Genomic DNA, 10,000 nt, shown 5'->3' with positions numbered 1-10,000 from the left:
TCTACCGCCAAGAAGCTAATCCCATTGACTCCGCATGCATGCAGAAAACTACGACTTCGTCTTTGTCCGCAACACTGGAAGTATAAGACGGTTCGTCGCGAATGTTTATCCCATAAAAACATTTTCGTTCCGTTTGTCACCGCGATTAGTCAGTGATTTGTTATGCTCGAACAGTTAGATGCAAAACGTGCTTACTCGTATGCTTAAGATTACAATAATTCCACCATATGTGATGGTGGCCGAAAAGACGTTCCGCTTACTATTTGCTAATCAGTGCGTTGCCATTACCTCTGCAGGTATGAACGAACCATCGTAAGCGTTTTCATTTGATGTTTATGTGAAAAGTAGTGTTGAATGAATTCTCGTCACTATAGAGAAACAGAATGCTAGCGGAATAGAAATCGCAATATTAGGGAAGGAATCGTGTCGATCGCTCAGGACGACTGTAGTAGGTAGATGCCCGTTTGTGCACCAACGCGACGCGTTGCAACGATCGTAAACGAACGAAGGACGGTAAGAAGGACAGAGGTATCATATTTGATTGAATGTTCGTTGCGAAGCACAGCGGAATTCGCAACGTGTCGTCGTCTGGACGAGCCTGTTTGTCGACTACAGTAAGTCGCCCGACTGTCTGGCCGCTCAGTAAAACAACACGGATAGGCATAGTGAATGAAATCAGTTGTCATCGTGCACGGTGACCTTGCGGGTTGTGGGAATCGTTAGATGAGCGATGCTCCAGGTGACCTATTTAAAAAAATATGTTTTCGCAACGCTTCCCTCTGTACTTGTTTTCACAATTAACACACGACAGATGCGTGAAATTATTCCATGTATAGTATGCACGCAGGGATACAATTTGCATACGCCTTGAATGTTGAAATCCATTGTGTTTAAAATCCTTGAGCCTTACCGGATGTAAGTTGTGAGCCCATGTGAACATCCATTCAAATATGTTTATTATCACAGTCTGTATGTCTTCAATGATAAATCCAGTGTAAAACAATGTTTTTTTGCCAAATGTAAGAGTAAAAGTTTCAGAAGACAAAACGACGCTCAATAATTTCCAATGAGCTTCGCTTCCTACTGCTTGTTCCAGCCCTCCCGATGTTTGCTTTTTTTTTTATTTTTTTTACCTTTAAAGAATGGATCCAAAACGCAGCAGGAACAAAAGACCAAGGTTGCTTTTGTCTTTTTCCTTCATTCCGCTTTCAGGCGACTGTTAATTCTATAATTAACGACCTTTTCTTCCTGTGAACAACGTTTGAACCAAGAACTCTTTCTGTATGCTCATCAGATGCAACCATTTCTACAGTTTTTCACAGTCGTTTACCAAGTAACACGACGAGAGAAGCATCTGTGAGGGTGCATTTTGGTGTTCGCTTCGTTGGCTCTACAACATTGGCCAATTTCTCGCATGACGATCGGGCCTCATTTTCGCCATCGTTCGGCAACGAGGTTCGTCGCTGATCATGGGCCGTTGAAGTCATTTGTTTCTCTCTACGCTTATATCCCCTCTCTTTCTATCTCACCGCTGTCTCTTTCTAACAGTGTATAGTTTTTAAAATTCTCTATCCCTCACTCTTTCATGCACGATTTTCTCTCTCTCTCTCTCTCTCTCTCTCTCTCTCTTTTTCTCTCTGTTTTGCTTGTCTCTTTTCGCCCCAGACTTCTCCTCAGCTCTCCACTACCAGCTGCAGCTCAGCAGCAGCCGATCGATCGTTTCGTCTGATCTTAGCCCTTCGCAGCTTGGCTTGTAAAATCATTATGTGGCCGAGCGCAGTGTTCGGAAAACCATCGGAGGATTAACATTTTGCGACGCCGCCGTAGCTTTCGAATGGCTGCACGGAACGAAACACGCCACGAGACCAACGCTCGAGGAAGAAGGTGTTTGGAGCGGTAGTATTGTTTTTGTTTTGAACTTAAAGGCTTAAAGGTGTAAGGCTTGTGAAAGGTAAAGGGAACAGGTTCACCGCCATCGTGCAACGACGGTATGCAGAAGCGTGTGCATGCGTTTCTTTTGTGAGTGTCTGTGTATATTTTGCGTTCGTGGGCTATACGATAAGGCCTTGTGTTGCATTTGAAAATTACGTTTCGGTAAAATGGTTTTTACTCTGCTGATATCGCATGTGATCAATCGCGTATAGCATACAAAGGTTTTCCTCGGACTCATCACTAGTTTCCACAACATGGTGAGTCGCAATCTTATCAGTCTGCGAGCGACGATCCACGATCGTTGTCTCGGGCTGGAAGTTTATGTTTTCAGAGGAAACTGCTCGGTTTAGTTGCTTACCAGTGGTGAGAGTGAGCATCGATCGCAAGCCATTGCAGATGATGGTGTGAGTGGCGGCCGTGCAGCTACGGCCATGCCTTCGTAAAGCATAGAAAGTGGAAACACAAACCATCATTTACCATGTCAATAATGGAAGGCTTGTCAGCAAAGGGTTTATAGATTAGAATAATAAATATGCTGCTAAAGTTCCATCATTGGCACCAACACGATCGACCTTTGGATGGCTTACAAAGGACGGGCAGTGTTGCTTCAGTGGCGATCTGTCGCGCACGGGGGGGCTGCTGGCGCGGCATCCGTTGTCCTCGTTCGTACTCAGTGCATGCTTGTATCGTGCGATGGATATGTGAGTGGGGAAGCCAATTCCAGTGGGGAAAGGTTTGAGAGTGAGCGAAATCGACGGAGCTCGAGAATTTCATCGCGTGATTGGCCTTCCACCATCGGACACGATGACGACGAGCCTACATGAGGAGAACTGCGTGAGTGCGTGCATCCGTGCGACGCAGGTGGAAGGGGGGGGGGGAAGGGGGGAGCACGATACAACGAACGAGAGAGATAGGATGATGGAGGTGATCGCGCGTACCGATGCAATATGCTTGAAAGGTGTACCAAATTCAGCTACATCCACAATGGATTTCATGCGAATATGAACTGTTTGCCCATTTAAACGAGTTTTGGCTAGGCTTATCATTGTGATTGAAAGTTATATTTATTTTATCAGTAGATCACCAAAATACATTGAAAAGTATCTTACGAACCTTTTTTAACTACATAAGCTATAAAAGGGAGATGAAGCCATGCAGATACGAAGGGTTTGCTGCATTCAATCGACAAACGTGGTAAATTTTTGTACTTTCCATTTGAACTAGCAAATTACGCCCTTTTGCAATGTTTCAATACGGTAGAGAGTCTTCTCGAAGTCGAAGTGTTTTTTTTTGTCTCATTAGGGCACCTCCGTGTTGCTCCTTGGCTTCCATTTTCACTTTTGTAAGAGAATATACCGCTGCTACCCGAGTTTGGTGTTGAATGAATGAAAGAAAAGATCGGAAAATGGTTACAATACGCTCCCTAAGATAGAAAGAGAAAGTTTTTAGGGTAAATAAGTAGACCTTGCTGTGGCCGAAATTGTTTTGCTAACCAAAGCAAAACTTCGTGATACTCGTGAGCCACGGTCGTCAAGGACTTCAAGGAAATGTGAGAGGGAATGAAAAAATATATTAAACCAAACCGAAAAAGACACGAAAAGAACGAAGAAGGAATATTAGCAGACATAAAAAGAACGCTGAATGCTTCAAAGCCATATCTCCAACTTCGCGATTTAAAGTATGCTGACCAGACACAATTGCATATGATATTATAAAGCAATCGTCATTCGCATCATCCTTCGATAGGTGAATATACCGACATACCCTTCATACTTTAAATATGTCAAGTAGTTGGGCGAAGGAATTCGAGTTACCCTACAAAATGAGGAAGTTTCAACCAAGCTGCGAAGGACCAAATGACGCTATGCGTTTGCATAAAAACGAACCTATAGCCTTTGTCAATGAATTCGCAGCCAGTATCCTAACTTAATGAGCAAGCTTTCAAGGTCCGTATGCTATTGTTGAAAGGTGTTTTTTTATCAGGTTTTATTTCATTTTTTACCATCACGGACGTATTGATATCATATTCGTTCATTGGGATATGCCAGATCATTAGCTATGATCATAAAACGCGCCAAACGATATCTTAAATGAAGTAGAAGAAGGAAGAACACTCCAGAATACTTTACCATCGAGTTCACATAGTGAGCGAACGTTACTGCTGGGTAGCAATAATCAGCGGGGTGCACGGATCACTTTACAGCTTAACATTTTACGTCAGACGTATAACGTGTCCCACGGATCTGTCTGTCCAGTTCTTGATCGTCTATTTTCTCAACGTTCAAGTGCACTCGACCCGTACAACTGGTGAGCGGAGAGTAATGAACTCCCGTCGTCGAGTACCGGCAATGCTGTCTGTAAATAATGATTATCAAGTTTTAAGACATTCGCTGACCTTGCTTCGTCTTCCAGTAACTTTTTTTTGTAGGTAAACAAAATTGAAATTTATACAATAATTCCAAAAAGGGGCATGGAATGGCCCATCAACATGCAGCGGCCATCGGAGTTGCCTGCCATTGAACAGGCATGGCCGAAAAACTATCTGTATTCATAAAAACATAAACTCGCTGGCATTCAGGCGTTTCTACCCTGGCCAGTCAACGAGTCGCCATCACTAATGTTGCTTCGCATAACACTGGAAGAAAGCGATTGGAGGAACAAAAACAACAAGAACCCCTAGAAAAATGGATCCAGTCGGTTGCAGGTTTTCAAACGTAAAAAAACCCGTTACAAAGCAGCGACGCGTTCGAACTTAGCATACGATGCGCGATGTGGGGCGTACCTCACCCAGCAGCCCACGCGTTCACCCCTGCGATCATCACTCATATTGGCCAAAAAGCCGTCCCCGACAAGAGAAGGCGTTGGGCAGTAGATGGTGGCCGAGGTGGTGGCACTTTCATCGCTGGCCTACGACCACGATCGGTTGGACGAAGTCGGTTTTTATGCTCCATCACGCTTCTTCTACAACATCACAGATTGCTGTTTCGGTCTCTCGGCACACATTTAAAACGACCTGCTCAACGGTAGGTGTTGGTGTTGGAAGCTCGTCCTCCATTGCATGCCCAAATCTTCCCGAAAGCCGGTATGGCTGCCAGCCAAAGCTGACTGCCAGTTCATAGACCAGCCTCGCGATGATACGAGGTACTCACACACACGGAGAGATGGAGCAGTACTTGAAAAATATTATACGCGAACGAGCAGCATTGCCAGCTGGGGAGCCATGAAGCACTCGGGCTGTAGCGGGGTTCAGGTTAGAAAACACTTTCTAATTTCACACCGACACACAGTGGCTGTTGCTGGAACGTGGAACCAACACTGACTCGCTACAGAGTCCGTCGGCATGGGCAGTTTGGCGCTAGAGCGTTGATTTGCTTATCTCATATTCGACTATTCAATGAATTTTCTCGGTTGCCTCTTGGTGGCCTTGCCGGTCGTGCTGAATTTGGTTTTAGTTTTAGTTACCTCATCTAACGCTTTTGCTATGATGCGGCGCAGTATGCCACAGCTTTTCGCAACGAAATCAATATCACCCGTGCTATCGGTGTTTAGTGAACTGTCTTTCTTCACTCTGAAGTCAGACAACATACAAAGATGAGTAAAATTTATTTTTGTTTGTCCAAGCATCGTTTCGTTACGACCGGAAAACGTTTGGAATGCTGTTATGATATTCATTTCGTTTTGCAAACATAATGACATGCATGACATCCAGTCGCACAGTAGCTTCGGAGCATATGAAGGCGGGAAAGTCAGGAGGCTAGATGAAATGAATGACCGCAGGTTGACAAGTACCTACCCCTCCCCGAAACTGTCTGCGTACGTTAACCTAGCGGATGCAGCTACAAGCTGGTTTGCAAAATCATTTGTTGCAGTTTATTCACCTGGAGACGTCTGATTGTTTGTGACTCTTTGCAAGTATTGTAGCTCCCATAGACACTGTTTTCAGTGCCGGTGGTAATGTCGAAACACTTACAGGACACAATAGCACACACATTTTAAACACACAATTAGACACAATGGCCTCAAATATTTGACATTGCTTTTTAAATATAGATATGTTTCTAAATATTTTGTCCTACGGTTTAAAGTAATATAAATTAAGGGAATAAAAAAAAGATAAAGCCCGTACTTTGATCACGATAATTTTACTAGACAATAGTGATTGTGAACATATTACAAGGAAACCATGCAATAAACTGTAACTCAGAATTTATTATAATCTTGTGCGGCAGCAGATTTGTAGTAATAAATCAATAAATTGAGAATATGAAGCCTCTGGTCTGTTTGTCCTAATGTATACAGGGGGAAGGACTGCCAAGTGACTCATCGGCTTATGTAACATGTCTGCGCCATGACTATTTCTTGCAGCATTTTTGTGGTTCCTCTATTGCCTCGCTAGGAATTTCGCTAGGGAACCGCATCGTAAGCATTTGGTTCCGCGGCTAGCTCACTTGCATCGCTACACCGTTTCATAATGCCAGCCAATACTAGTCACGACAAAATCGTCCTGCTCCTCCAAAATCCTTCGCCGAGGGTCGTTGCTGATCGAACGCTTTTTCTTTTATGGCAGCAGCGATTGAACAACATCTTTGATGCACTTCGGCTTTCATCGATCGAACAACTGATCGAGAGTCGAATCTCAGCTTTTGCCACAATTTGCCCACTGCGGTGTAGGATTAATGGATGTACCGTTAATAGAAGGGCACTGCTCAGGCGCAAAAGAAATGGCGAGAAAGCGCACGCAAGTAACGCTCAGTGCCTTTCGTCGATTGCAGCTTGTGCCAAACGGACTTGCCAGCGCCACCGCGAGCCAGCTCGGCAGACGGGAAGGTGTGTGTGTTTTTTTTTATTTGCACAAAAGCGGAAGCGTCCTCCAATATTTGCTGTACTTTCGATTTCATGAAGAGCATACCCCAGCAAGGCTTCATGTTCGGGCCGCGATGCATGAATGGAAAGCTTCATTTATGCAGTAAAGTCCAATACGTAATGAGTTTTCTTCCTGGCCATGCTTTGTGCCATGAAGAGGGCCTAAGCTGTATTTGAGGCAAGTACAGGGGTAAGGTTACGTGTGTTTCACAATGTTTGGTGTACTTCCTGCAACAAATTCTTCGCCCTACCACCATTATTATATGCCCTGCTTTGATTTTGTCGGCAGTGTTATGGAAGTTTGCTACCATAAACTGGACAGTTCGGTGCATCCCTTACCACTTTGATCAAACTAATCACCCTTACCACTGTCCTTCTTGTCGTTATGCCAATCTATTTCATTACGAAACATCCCATGGTGTGCCAATGTATGGTTTTATTGTTGTTGAGTGTGAAAGAGGTGTCTGTTTACTTATCAATACGGTTATTCATTGTCCAGCAAAATAAAATCACTTGAGAACAGTGTTTCAGCCACTAGGTTTACGTTCAGCTATTGTTCAATTAAATAGATATTGAATACAAAAATTTGTTCCGTGCTCTTTCACGAAAGTAGCTTTCTGCTTCGTATACTAAACCGGATTTTACGTTTGCTTTCATTTCAGAATTGAGATCAACCTTCCGGCCGGAACAGGCGAGGTCAAAAACGCATACCGCCAATGCACGAGGTACATTTTTTGCAGTTTACACTCTAGATGACCCTGTTCTGTGCTTGCATGCAGTCCGTGTGAATTGAGAGTCCAATGATCGACGATCGCTGCTTTTCGGTATCCACCCACACTAGCTTGCTGCATTCCAATCAAACCGTGATACAACCCGGACACAATACGAAACTTAGTGCATCCTCCTTGGTTCAGCGCGAGCCGGTGTATGGGATTCAATCGCAAACTCGTGTTAATTTTCCTATGCGAGAGCGAGCAAGAGGAAGTGCAGTGGCAGGGTGTAACAGGTGTAACAAGCCCATTCTTTGAGCTAGCCACTGCTAATCGGCGGCACCTGTGCCGCGACTGAACAATTGAAACTATCCCGCTCCACAACCTTCAACCCTCCCATCGGTTCTCGTGTGCCTGTAATTAACGAAAACAGATAGAATAGAGCAGCGTATTCCGTATTTAGAACCAACGATTGCAAAGCCCGGTCCGCCAGCATCGAACTGGCACCCGCTGGATGCCATTGGTTCGCGTGTGATGCGCTCTGGAATGTGCCCGTTTGTTGTGCTCTAGTAAATCGCATGAATAGTGTCTGCTTGATGGTGAACAGGAGCACAAGGTTTACTTTTTGGTGAGGGTTTGCCGTCCCTCGGCGGTCGTTCAATTGCTACAACAATGTGCACGATCTAATAAGAGAGAGAGAGATAGAGGGAGAACGCAAGTGAGTGTGTCGTTCTGAGGCCCCTTTTTTCGACTGGAGTGTCACTTACCGCCCTTGATGGACACCAGCGCGACCGACAAAAACACGACGGACGACTAATCCGTTTTGGGTGCGATCGTAACCGAGAGTACTATCAGCCGGAGAGTGAATAGCGGAGATTGTGCGGTGAGTGATACAGGATGCGAGAGACAGAGTTTCTTGTGTCGGCGAGCTAAGACCACGGAGCCTCTGTCCACCGCAACCCAGGGAATGTTTTGAATTGTCTTCCGTCGTCGAAAAATGATGCCGCATAGCACGACTTGCTATCAGCAGCCAGTGATACAGTGCGATCGATAGACGGTGTGCGTGTTGGTGTTGCTATAACGGTGAGAGATGAGCGCTTGTCTCTAAACAAACAGCCGCCCGCTCGACAGTACTGTAACCATCTTTACTAGTGCGTTCCGTTCCTTGGCGAGACATGCTTTGTGATAATGTGTGTTTAACGTATGCTTCAACTGTTCGGTACAACATTCTCGTCAGCCCGATCATCGGTCGAAATCCATGCTCCAGTGAAGACGGTGCATTTGTCTGATTGTCTGGCTGGTTAGTAACGTTCGATCGGTTCTTCCGTAGTGGATCGGCCGACGATTGACGATCTTGTCGAGCTAGACGGGCACTCTGTTATCATCAATCGGCAACAGGCGTTCAATAAGTGTTGTGACAGAAGGAACGGCCCACTAGCATTAAATAAAAAAGAAATAAACGTAACGAGCGTAGAGCAGATTGCGGGTGTGTGTTCAGTGTGAAGAGTGATGGAAGCCTAGCATCAAAAGTAAAATAAGAAAAGCAAGTGCATCATAAGTATATGCCGGAAGTTCGTAAAAATTATCTCCCTGCTAGCTGACGGTGGAACGAAAGGAAAAGATCGAATTCACTACTCCGAAGAGTTCCAGCAGTTCCATTTTTTCCGACTGACGTAGTGCAGTGCCTAAGTGATAAGCTGAAAAAATAGTAGTAGCTAGTGTGCTTGTTTGTCCGTTTGTCTTCGATTTTTGTTCGTACTGCATGGTTGTTGTGCTAGTGGTTGCAGCATCTTGCGGTGTTTGCTGGGTATTTTTTTCTTTTGTGCGCCAAGAAACCTTCTAGGAGATTCTCCGAGCTACTGCTTGGCTTACACCTTTACGGGTTTTGCGACGAATGATTGGTGAGTAGAAAAAGTGGAAGCTGCATTATATTATCTATGCACAACTGTATTCCCTGGCGTACTGATGTCGAAACAACCGATGTTATTACGTCAATCGAAACGGCATTTCCATGCAAACGTGCTCAGCCCGCGATAAGATGCGAACAAACGTTTCCGTTAGTTCGAAGGGGGACACGGGAGTATTTGTTAGGCTGCTGATTAAAAACAATTGTACACACCATTCCGTTCAACCAAACCATCAAAAAATTTCTTTCTACGATGCCTCACGAGCAGAGCATTTGCTGCTAATTGATTGATCCTCGTTTCCGTGATTTGTTGGACAAACAAACGGACGTTAAATATTATTCAATCCAACCGCTGCAAGCCTCGGTTCGCCTCTGGGTTGAGATAACGTTGGATTATGTCGTACGTTGCGTGTCCTCCGCTAGCCTTCTCAGCGGTGTTATGCACAGTGATGGGGAGATCTCTATGATAGGAGCATTACTGTATGCAACACCACTAACGATGCTCTGCGATGAGATTGTAGAAAACGGTAGCACTCGGTACTCTCTCTCTCTCACTCTCTCTCTCTCCCTCTCTCTCTCTCTCTCTCTC

The 10,000-nt window shown here is 44.9% G+C and overlaps 1 protein-coding gene across 2 annotated transcripts in view; it reads left to right on the top strand.

The window, feature by feature from the left end:
• Positions 1-8,176: 8,176 nt before the first annotated feature.
• Positions 8,177-10,000, top strand: part of LOC125949767 (LIM domain-containing protein A) — a 66,619-nt gene continuing 64,795 nt past the window's right edge. For both annotated transcript variants that reach the window (XM_049677097.1, XM_049677096.1), the window contains exon 1: positions 8,177-9,406. The gene's annotated coding sequence lies outside the window, so the exon portion shown is untranslated. The remainder of the gene's footprint in view (positions 9,407-10,000) is intronic.

This window comes from Anopheles darlingi, chromosome 2 (assembly GCF_943734745.1).
Source record: "Anopheles darlingi chromosome 2, idAnoDarlMG_H_01, whole genome shotgun sequence".
Classification (NCBI taxonomy): domain Eukaryota; kingdom Metazoa; phylum Arthropoda; class Insecta; order Diptera; family Culicidae; genus Anopheles; species Anopheles darlingi.
This window is presented reverse-complemented; position numbering and strand designations above follow the sequence as displayed.